The sequence below is a fragment of the Crocuta crocuta genome, unplaced genomic scaffold (assembly GCF_008692635.1).
Source record: "Crocuta crocuta isolate KB4526 unplaced genomic scaffold, BGI_CrCroc_1.0 scaffold115, whole genome shotgun sequence".
In the NCBI taxonomy this organism is placed as follows: Eukaryota; Metazoa; Chordata; class Mammalia; order Carnivora; family Hyaenidae; genus Crocuta; species Crocuta crocuta.
Window position 1 is genome coordinate 8,402,692 of NW_027530575.1, and position 11,568 is coordinate 8,414,259.

Genomic DNA, 11,568 nt, shown 5'->3' on the forward strand with positions numbered 1-11,568 from the left:
GCCGTGACCTCGGGCCGGATCCCGGCTTCAGTGCCAGCGCCGAGCGCCGCGGGCCACTCCTCGTCCACGCCCGAGGGAAGACCGGTTCCGCCGTCCGAGGTGGAAGCCCTGCCCCTCGATTCGCGGCCGGAAGCGGAAGTGGCGTCACACGCTCGCCGGGGTCTCCAGCACGGCTACCTCTGCGCAGCGTTGAGCTTTTCGGGCTGCTGATGGGCCTGTGTGGTCAGGTGTGGACCGGCTGTGGTGGGGAAGGCCTGATTGGGAGGGAGGAGGAGGGAGTCCAAGGCCGGTTTTAGTCGCGGTCACCGATGGGGCCGCTTAAGGGCCGGGCCGTGCGGTTCTCATCTGGGAGCGGCCCAGTCTCACCCCCCACCCCCACCCCTGCCTCCGGTCCCGGCCGCCGAGCCGTTGGGAAAGTTGGTTCAGCGGGGCCTGTGTTCCCTTTTGTTGGGGAAGAGGCTGTTTCATCTGAGAATGTGGCTTTGTCTGCGCTCGTCTTTTATTCCAGACACACTTACTAGGCAGGTAATATGCCTTCTCCGGTGCGTGTAGTGTGCATGCTTCAGTTCCTAGTTACACACACGTGCTCCACTGGTCTTTGTACTAAAGAGAAATAAGAATTTTCATCTACTGTTAGAGAAATCCAAGTCTACTGTCCGTCGCTGGAAAAACCAACACTCAAGAGCAATTTTATCAGAAGGCAATAGGAGCTTTATTCAGGAAGCGCACCACCTAGGAAGAAGGTGGACTCTTATCCCAAGGTCAACCCTGAGGTTTCTGCTTGGGCTCAAGGGTATTTCATGGCTTTTAGGGTAGTTAATCAGTAAAGGGAGAACAGGGAGCCAGCCACTGTGCCCAGAGGTCGTGCAAGGGGTTCAGTTTCCTTTATATCCACGTGGTTGTGCAAGGGGGTCTGGGGAAGTGCAGAAGTTCTTTGTTACTAAGAATGAATCATCTACAGATAATGCAAAGAAAGGCTAATCAATCACGCAGGCTAAGGGTGCTTGCTAAAGCTTAAAGACTGCTAGGTTGTCCGGAGCTGCTGAAGCAGCTTCGCTGCCTTTTCATCTGACTGGCCATCCTAAGCTTGTCCATCCCCACCAGGCTGCTAGGAGTAAAGAATGTAGGTTTTATCACCTTACTTTGTTTATTTTTTTAATGTGTATTTATTTATTTACTTATTTATTTAAAATGTTTAGGGGCGCCTGGGTGGCTCAGTCGGTTAAGCGTCCGACTTCGCTCAGGTCATGATCTCACGGTTCGTGGGTTCCAGCCCCCCCGTCGGCTCTGTGCTGACAGCTCAGAGCCTGGAGCCTGCTTCAGATTCTGTATCTCCCTCTCTGTGTGACCCTCCCCTGCTCACCCTGTCTCTCTCTCTCTCTTTCTCTCAGAAATAAATAAAACACTTAAAAAATTTAAATGCTTAATTTTGAAAGAGAGTGTGAGCGTGGGAGGGTCAGAGAGAGGGACAGAGGATCTGAAATGGGCTCCATGCTGACAGCAGCCAAGTCCCAGGGAGGGGCTCAAACTCAGGAGCTGGGATATCATGACCTGAGCTGAGGAAGTCAGACACTCAACCTATTCAGCCATCCATGCGCTTCTAATGTTTCTTTATTTGGGGGGGAGGGGAGAAGACAGGATTCAAAGCGGAGTTCACCTGACATCAGGGAGCCTGATGCTGTCTGGACCTCATGAACCCCGAGATCATGACCTGAGCTAAAGTTGGTCTCTCAACTTGACTGAGCCACCCAGGTGCCCCTTACTTCATTTTTAAAATAACTGAATTTCATGTTAACAGGAAGTGTCTTATTATTGACATTTTTCTTTTGAAAAATCTTCAATATAAAGGAAATGTAAACAAGTAGTGCCCTGAATGTCCAGTTGATTCATCATTTTAGCTCTTTGCATGTCTTTTGCTCTCTGAATAAAGACATACATTTTTTAGCAGACTTTTTGAGAGTACATAGGAAATTAATCGCAGACATGACACTTGACTTTTAAATCCTTGGTAATGCATCTCCTAAAGATAAGGACATTTTGCTATGAAAACCGTAAGACTGATTTTCCCCAAGAAAACTAATAATGTTATCTAATATCCTTTAAAAAACTTTTCCACGTTTTTTCTACATTTCAGAATAAGTTTTTAGATCTATGATGCAGTCAACATTTATATATGACAATTGTTTATATCTGTTAGTGTCTTCTTAACCTAGAGCAGAGCTACTGTTTCTTCATAATACCGACATGGAGGAGTCATACATTCTTTGAGAAACGTATATTTTAGTTATTTCTGATTTTACTTTCATGGCTTTTTTTTTTTGTTCTTTGTTTTTTTGTTGTTGTTTTTCATCTCTACATCTCTACATCCGATGTGACCTAGACATCCACAAGTCACATGTTCCATCAAGTGAGCCACATATGTACCCCATTCATGGTGTGTTTAAATGTTTCCCTTATTTCCTCTAATTTTGTAAACTGGTGGGGCGGCTGGGTGGCTCAGTCGGTTGAGCATCCGACTACTGCTCAGGTCATGATCTCACAGTTCATGGATTCAAGCCCCGCGTCGGGCTCTGTGCTGACTGCCAGCTCAGAGCCTGGAGCCTGTTTCAGATACTGTATCTCCCTCTCTCTATAACCCTCCCCTGCTCATGCTGTCTATCTCTCTCTCTCTCTCTCTCTCAGAAATAAATAAAACATTAAAAAAAATTTTTTTTTTTAAATTTTGTAAACTGGTAATTTGGTCCAGTATAGAGATTGGCCAACTTTCTTTCTGTAAGAACTTAGGTGATAATGTAGACAGAGCCCACATAGAGGCAAGAGCACCTGGCTCCAGGGGTCAAAAACAGACCAGGTTCAGTTACTCTCTACTGACAAAATCCAAAGACAGAGAAATGAATGGTTCTAAAACAAGACCGGAATATATCTGAGGGAGGCCAGCACTGAGAAGACAGGAAACTAGCATCTCAAAGACTGTGTTTAAAGTACTTTCAAGTTTACATAAGGGAAATGGAGAACAAAAGTCACTATGTACCTGTAGGTGAGCAGTGAAGTTCAGATCGGTCATTGTCTTGTAGTCAATCATGCAGCCCTTATTGATGAAGGGGGAAGTTTCGTTTCTTGTAGTGGGTGGTTTACCCACATGGTCTTTTGTCTGAGTTCAGAGAGAAGCTGGAAAGAAGACTTTAATCAGAAAGTTTGACATCAAAATGGAGGTAGTTGAAGTCCTCTTTCAACAAGTGCATTAATCTTTGCTGACCAAAAAGCCTGGAATTCCTCAGCTCTGCCTTTGTAGATGCACAAGTAACCATAACCCTTACTAAACAAATGGGTGTGGTTTTGTCCTACCAAACTTGATTTACAGAAATAGGCCTGTCAGTTTTAGTTTTCTTTTTTTTTTTTAATATTTTTATTTATTTCTAGGAGCTAGAGAGAGAGAGACAGCATGAGGAAGGGAGGGTCAGAGAGAGAGGGGGATACAGACTCGGAAGTAGGCTCCAGGCCCCGAGCTGGCAGTCAGCACAGAGCCCGACGCGGGGCTCGAACCCACGAACCGCGAGATCATGACCTAAGCGAAAGTCGGACGCTTAACCGACTAAGCCACCCAGGCGCCTCCAGTTTTAGTTTTCTAACTACAGTTTCAGAGGCTACAAAATGTCACAACTATTTTGTGGGTGATGTGTACCTCAAATTATATTGCATAAGGGAGTTTTAAATGTACATCAAGTGTCATTTGATCTCCATCACAGTCCATTTGTAAAGTACTTTTCAAATTCACACAGTCTCACAGTCTCTTGAAAATCTTACCTAAAGACTAAATTGTAATGTTATCCTGTAATAACTTGTATATTAATCAAAAACAGAAAGGACATAGAACTGAATAATATATATAAATAAGCACATGCACATAAATACAAGAAGCATAGACAAAACATGTCAACCCAGTATAGTTTAGGTTTAGTTTAGGCTTCTGGAATTGGTCTTGGGGTGATTGTTGACCTCCATTTTTCACTTCTTCAAGGCCAATCCCCTATTTCCCAGTACTGGGGCAAGCTGGATGTTGGAATTAGTCTTTGCAGTTCCCCCCAGAAGTTTTGGTATTATTTCTGGATGATTATGTCCAGTGGTGAGGAATTCCAGGATCCTCTTTTTAGCTTTTCCTACATAATGGTCTTTACCCTATGTGTCAGATAAGTTTATTTTTAAAAATTGTCATTTGTAGAGAAAGCATCTGAATATCTTCTTTAAGTTTGTTTTTGGCATTTTGGTCTGTAAGCAATTAGATGGAAAGAGATACCACCCCAAAGAGTTAGGAACCAGAGCACTTGAGCCTGACCATCCATGATCCCTTTACACTTGGACAAAGCCATGGCCTACAAGGCCTCTCTCCCACGTGAATCAGCCAGGCAAGCCAGTACCCATTGTGCCAGGAGGGGTGTGATGTTGGTCCACCAAGTACCGAGTAAAGAGGTGCAGGGGCCCTGAGCTCTGGTAGAGGAAACTCTGAGGCCAGGAGACAACCCACACCTGCTGTGTCCCCATCATTGCAGCACGTCCATGAGACTGCCTAAGATTATTTTAGAGACTGTGTAAGTGGGGGACCAATTAGGCTGAGACTAGTTAGCCACCACTAAAGATCTCTCGGCCAAGGCATTTTGATTCCTCTTTCATTCCCACTACTCTTGACAGTTCATGTGCCGACATTCTCTTTGGCAATTAAGTGCCACCTACTTGATTTCTGTGGACCCTGGGTCCACTCTGGCCCTCTGCCTGTTTCTGTACATAGAGCTTTATACAAAGTTAAATGTATTCATTGGTTCTTCGAAACCACAATGTCAGAGTTAAGTATAGCATGGGGACTGTTTGGCCTGCTTTACCTAAAATCTGTATGGACCTTTAGAACAGGTCTGGTATAATAGGCTGCCTATCTGTTTCACTGCAAGAGACTAATTGGTTTCAGATTCGTTTGCCACCATTAAAGATCTCTGCAGGACAAAGCATTCTGATTCCTGTTTCATTCCTTCTGCTCTTGACAGTTCATGTGCCCACTTTGTCTTTGGCAGTTAAGTGCTGCCTACTTGATTTCTGCTGCTCTGGGTCCTCATCATCGCCACTGAAATCAGGGAGTTCACCTCAGTGATGATTTATCCCATATAGTCATACCTCACCTATAAAGAAGAATGACCACAGAGCCTTCAAGGATGGAGGTGCTTCCCTTATTTGTTTCTCAAAACATTTGTAGAAAGAGTGTTCTGTTCCCTCCAGATAGAATGGGAAATGGGGGCTGTGTATCACACATGACAAATCCAGTGCAACATTCCTGTCTCTCTAGTTTTTGTTCCTTCACATTTTGTTATGGAGTTCTGGCATGTGAACTCATTCCTGTAGGTCACTATTGTGTCTGTGGTACCATCTAAGCTGTTAGAGCTTTCCCCAGGTCTATGAGCTAGTACGTATTAAACCCAGACTGCCTAATAAGTGCACCCATGTCAATGAATTTGGCCCAGGCTATTATATTCCACCATTCTTGGTGTGGCATGCTTACAATTTATTACCTTACAGTTCCACAGATTTCTACATTCTATCTTAGTTGGACTATTTTATCGTACAAGCTGTTCTTTCATTGTATTGTATCCCTGTTACCCTGGATTGTGTACTTGTTAGGTCACAAGGGAGAGTAGCAGGGGGTTTGGGTCGATCCTTGGGAGAAGCAGCATTTCCTTCCAAGACTTCTGCCCCATGTGAAATCTTCACAGTGATTTTATGCAAAGGAAGGCTCATCTCAGAAACCAAAGGGTAGGCTATTTCTCTGCTAAGGATAGCTCAATGTGTTGTAGGTTCAAAATTGCCAGTTTCATCTTGGTCCGACTCGATGCCCCCATTCTAGTTTTCACATTCTCATTTTTTCCTTTATCAGTGACATAATTTCCACACGAGCAACTAGTTGAGACAGCTACTCTAACTGCGGTTGTAATCTTACCTGTACAGTTAAATTCTGTGTTTGATTTTCAACTGTGTCAGTGCTGTGGCCACAAAGAATGTGATTTTTAAGAGCTGTCTAAAGCTTCTTCTCAGACCTTGATTTGAGGTGTAATTTAGTTGTAATTTAGCAAATATGAGCAGATCATTTTCTGTGCAAGTCTAGTCAAAAGTATCCATTACTTGTCACATTCCTTGTGGTCATCACTGCTGTGGTAACAGCTAAACATAACATTCACTTGAACTCTCGTGGCAAGTACTTCTGTTTGCACATCTTCGCAATGAGCCATAGGTAATAGCTTGATTTATGTGAAACAGCTGTCTTTCCCATGTCAGGGAGCTTAGGTCCTTGCTTCAGACCAAAGCTTTGATGAAATCAATCCCAAGATTTCATCTTTTCAGATGTATCTCCTGGTATCATTCTGTCTCAATTTTGTATACATCTACGTCTAACCAAGAGTCAAAACTCACTCTTTGATTCTGGATATACATGGGAAGAGTATATATATGAGTAAGTATATAAAAGTATATATATAAATATATAAAAGAACACTCTCACAGACCCTAGAGTGGATGAAGAGTATATGAGAAAGGTCAGATTTGTAGGGGTGGGGCTTCTCCCCAAGACTGCGCCACATCTTACTGGCAACAGTATTCTTGCAGTCCACTGGTTGTAAAGAAGTTTGTTGGGTTGCCTGGGGCAGAGGTAGTGAGCAGGCATTAGGCAAGCATTTGTAAACCTCTGGACTGCAGCCAAGCCATGACTGCTGGGCAGATGAGCTGAGTGAACTGTGGGGCCACAAGTGTGAAACACAGAGCACCAAATATCTGCATCAGGAATCCATGGGAAATAAGTGTTTAGTTTGCAGTCGTACCTTCGCTGGTGGGTAAATGCTCAAAAGACTGAGATCTCCACACCCTTGTGTTCTTAGAGTATTTAAGTACATTTCTGAAAAACTGGGATATATACATTGTTAGGGACTGTTATTTAAGTGTAGTCTAGATAAATGTGTTTTGAATGACGTGGAGGATCTCAATGGTCTTGGTCTGTCAGTCAGCGATCACCAGGTGATTGAGCTAGGCCCTGTGCCATGTACAGCAAAGTAAGGACTTTCAGTCATAATGCTACCCTTGATATGCAAAGAGCTCACCAAAAGAGTAGATCTTCATGTCAGACAACACTGTCATAAAGCATTACTAGAGATAGAGTTCTGTACATTAAAAGATTTGATTTCTTCCGAAGTATACAATTCCAGAATTTGTATCCACCCAGTAATATTGTTATACAAAATATAAACCAATGCTTGACAGAAATAAGTGGACATGTCTACACTTCCACTGGGAGAGTTAGGAGTGTTTTTCCCTTATTGTTTCTTTAAACAACAGAGTAAGAAAATAGATTTGTAGATGATGTGCAAACTACTTATCTAGTAATTGATGGAAATGATTGTCTAGATAAGGCTGAAGGAATAAGTTAGAAAAGTGAAGAGGGCTTTTCTCAGAGGAGATGATTATGTTCTGCACCTTGCCAGATTGCTGGTTACACCGGTAAATACAGTTGTCAGTGCTCATCCACAGAACATTTAAGATCTACACAGTTGATTGCATGGCACTTACATCTCAATTAACAAAGGAAAAAATTAACACCCATAGTTCGAGGAGGGGGCCATGGACAGATACCCACCACTGATGGTCGTCTGATTGAGTATGACATAGATGAAGTAGTGTATGATGAAGATCCACCTTATCAGAACATTAACATTCTACACTCAAAGCAGTTTGTAAATATTCTCATCCTTAGTGGGGATGTTAATCTGGTGGACAGTGATTTGGCATACACCCAGGTCATCATGGTCAGTGGAAAAGATGTGCTGATTCTAGGGGTAAGAGATGGAGGTATATTATGTAAAATAGTCAAACTGCAACCAAAGATGGTCACTGTGATAGAGATTGACCAAATGGTGATTGATGTAAGAAATACATGCGAAAAACATGTGGCGACATCTTAGGCAATCTTAAAGGAGACTGCTATTGGTTCTAATAGAAGACTATATTCCAGTACTGAAGAAGTGAGTCAAAGAGAGTTTAACTGTGTGATTAATGATTTGATGCCATTCCAATCTCTACATCTCCAGAAGAAGATTCTACATGGGAGTTTCTCAGACTGATTCTTTTTTTTTTTTTTAATTTATTTTTTACATTTATTTATTTTTGAGAGACAGAGTGAGAAAGAGGGTGAACGGGGGAGGGGCAGAGAGAGAAGGAGACACAGAATCCGAAGCAGGCTCCAGGCTCTAAGCAAGCGTTCAGCACAGAACCCGACGCGGGGTTCAAACTAACAAACCGCGAGATCATGACCTGAGCGGAAGTTGGATGCTCAACCGACTGAGCCACCCAGGTGCTCCTAATTATTATTTTTAATTAAAAACAAAAAGCAAATGGAAAATGTATATTTTGATGAGCCAGAGTGTTATTTTTTTGAACGGTCCACTGAAGGATGATTAGACAGCACAGTGAAGCCTGCTAAGTGCAGCAAACCCTTAGACTGTGATTTTTCTTACTTTCTTATATGTGTGTGGGCTTTATGTTTTGGTTTTGGTTGACTTCAAATTTGGTTGTTTGGAGGAATGAACATTGTTTTTGTTCTGGAGGGAAGTCCTTAATGGTGTTTCTTTCCCAGAAAATTGACTTAGATATTAAAATTTGGTGCTTATAAGAAAAAGTTAAGGAAAAATGAACAGCAATGCTTTGATTAAAATTAAAAATGAGAATAAAATAAATTACAAACCCTGTTTTACTGACTGCATATCAAGTACTCAATAGTATATGTGGCTGGTGGCTACCAAAATGGACAGTGCAAGTTTAGACTGATATCTGATATTCTTCAGGAATAAGAACCTTTTGAGACAAACCTATTTCTATTCAATTCTGGATAAGGGTTGTTGTGATAATTAAGTGAGCCTGATATACATAATGCTCCTGGTGAAATAGACATCTGTCACATATTGATCCTCAGTGAATGGTAGTTGATGTCAGCGAATCTCCCATGTACCATCTGCAAAGAGAGAGCTAATGTATGATGTTTAATGACGGATGAGTAATGCTTACTGATTAATGATGATATGGAAAGGACTCTGGGTAACCCTATGTTAGAGAAATGAAGATTGCCATGTTCACATAGTTTCATAAGTTGTACTTGAGTGATCAAATTTCTCATTAGGCAGACTTCACCATCACTCTCCCAGGATGGCAGCCTTGATTCGACCCAATGTAAGTCATTGTTGATTCTCATTTTCAGAGGATTATAAAGGTCATCCTTACACAATATAGGGCCCAGGGATCTAGCCCTAAGTAGTCATGCTACTGGTTCGTTAGAAAGAGCTGAAATGTGCCAGAGAATGCTGTTCTCTAAGTCATCTTCCTGGTATGTGTGCTTTGGGACTCGGTGTTGAATAATCCCATTGACGAGTTTTATTATCTTGGGCAAATAAAGAACCAAATTTCTCAGGGATTAGGTTTCCACACCTGTAAAAGAAGACTATGACCCCTTTCCTCATTGGCATCCTGGCTAACAAGTACCTTTTCTGGCTCCAAGTGAAGCAGGGCTACTCTGGTATTTTATGGCAGTAGTGTGTGCAGGGATATATAGGCATCTCAGACTAGGAAGGAATTTCACTGCACTAATGGGTTTTGATCTAGTCCTATAAATGTGGCCTAAGGGCCAACAGCAGCACCATCATGCTGCTAGGAATTTACATTCTCAGACTCCACTTTTGACATTCTGAATTAGAAAACTGGGATTGTTGCCCCATCTACTATGTTCAGTAAGCCATCCTGATGATTGTGATGCACTCCCAACATTTGAGGACCGCTGCTCTAATGGTTTCCCCACCAGAAGGAAGATCTCTTGGTCTCCTCTCCTTTATTTCCTATTTGAATAAATATCTGTGCTCTGTAAATGTGTACATATGCTTGAAATGGGCTTTCATGAGTCAGAGAGAAGTAATCTTTTGCACACAGAAAGGGGTGTTTGCCTTTTTCGTCCTTCTATAATAATTTCATTGCTTTCATTAGAAATATAGTTTTGGGTTTATCGGAAGCTTTGTCCTCCCTTGAACGAGCCTCTCTTACTAATATACCTTTCCCCGTGAACAAGATAGCAACCGTTGAAGCCTACGCTGATTGCTCAGTTGGAACAGTAAGTGCTGAGGACAGAGGAGAGAGTTTTCCAATGTGAATGTTACAAACATCACTGGTGAATGAGAAAAATGTCACTGGTCAGTCTGAGTTATGACATCTTTGCAACTTTAATGTGTAAAAGTTTTTTTTTAAATGTTTATTTGAGAGAGAGAGAGAGAGAGAGCGCGCGCAGAGAGACAGGAAGACATAGAATCAGGAGCAGGTTCCAGGCTCTGAGCTGTCAGCACAGGAGCAGGTTCCAGGCTCTGAGCTGTCAGCACAGAGCCCAGTGTGGGGCTTGAACTCAGGAACCGTGAGATCATGACCTGAGCTGAAGTCAGAGGCTTAACCAACTGAGCCACCCAGGTGCCCTACTGTGTAAAAGTTTAAGATACATTTTGTCTCCTAGTGCTGAAGCCATTTGTCTCTGATGCTTTTGGGTATCTCCAACTTCCCTCACTCTGCTACTTAAAATTTCTATGCTCCACAAAATGACCTGTTGTAGTTCTTTAGTGTTTTGGTATGTCCTCCTTGTCCAAAGGTTTCCCACTCCTCTACCTTGATAACATTCTGTGACTGCTCACCATCATAATTTTGAAGAAATTATTTTTTAGTGAACCACTAAAGATTGACCATCCACACTTAATTGTCACATTTTCCCCATGTACAAGTTGCTGAAATCTTTCTTGCTTATTTTTTTCCACCATTTTTAACATGAAAATAAATAAAACCGAGCCTTATCTTTTTGTAATTGTTTAACCTGTCATTTGTTTCTGCAAATGCTTACATTTTTGTTTTTCTTTAGAATGGGAAACCCAATATCAAAGCAAAGGGTCAGCATCTCATCAGGATTTTTTGGGAGGAAAACATGTATTTATTCTTCAGTANGTTTTTGTTTTTCTTTAGAATGGGAAACCCGGGGTGCCTGGGTGGCTTAGTCGGTTAAGCGTCCGACTTTCCGACTTTCGCTTAGGTNATTTTTGTTTTTCTTTAGAATGGGAAACCCAATATCAAAGCAAAGGGTCAGCATCTCATCAGGATTTTTTGGGAGGAAAACATGTATTTATTCTTCAGTACTTAAATTTCACATGCACACATACACTGGAATAAATCCTTATAGGGAATGTGGGAAAAAATTCATAGGGTGCTCACATTTTATTAATCATATGTGAACTCACAATGGTGAAAGGCCCTATGAAAGTAAGGAATGTGGGAAAGCCTTCACTACTTTCTCCTATCTTAATTCTCATTGAATCATACACACTGGAGAGAAACACCATCAATGTAAGGAATATGGATAATATTTTGCTTGGGCCTCAGTCCTTTGGAATNGAATTCATAGGGTGCTCACATTTTATTAATCATATGTGAACTCAATGGTGAAAGGCCCTATGAAAGTAAGGAATGTGGGAA

At 42.0% G+C, this 11,568-nt stretch overlaps 1 pseudogene; it reads left to right on the forward strand.

The window, feature by feature from the left end:
• The first annotated feature begins 308 nt into the window (after positions 1-308).
• Positions 309-8,191, forward strand: LOC144234653 (spermine synthase-like; annotated as a pseudogene).
• The last annotated feature ends 3,377 nt before the right edge of the window (positions 8,192-11,568 follow it).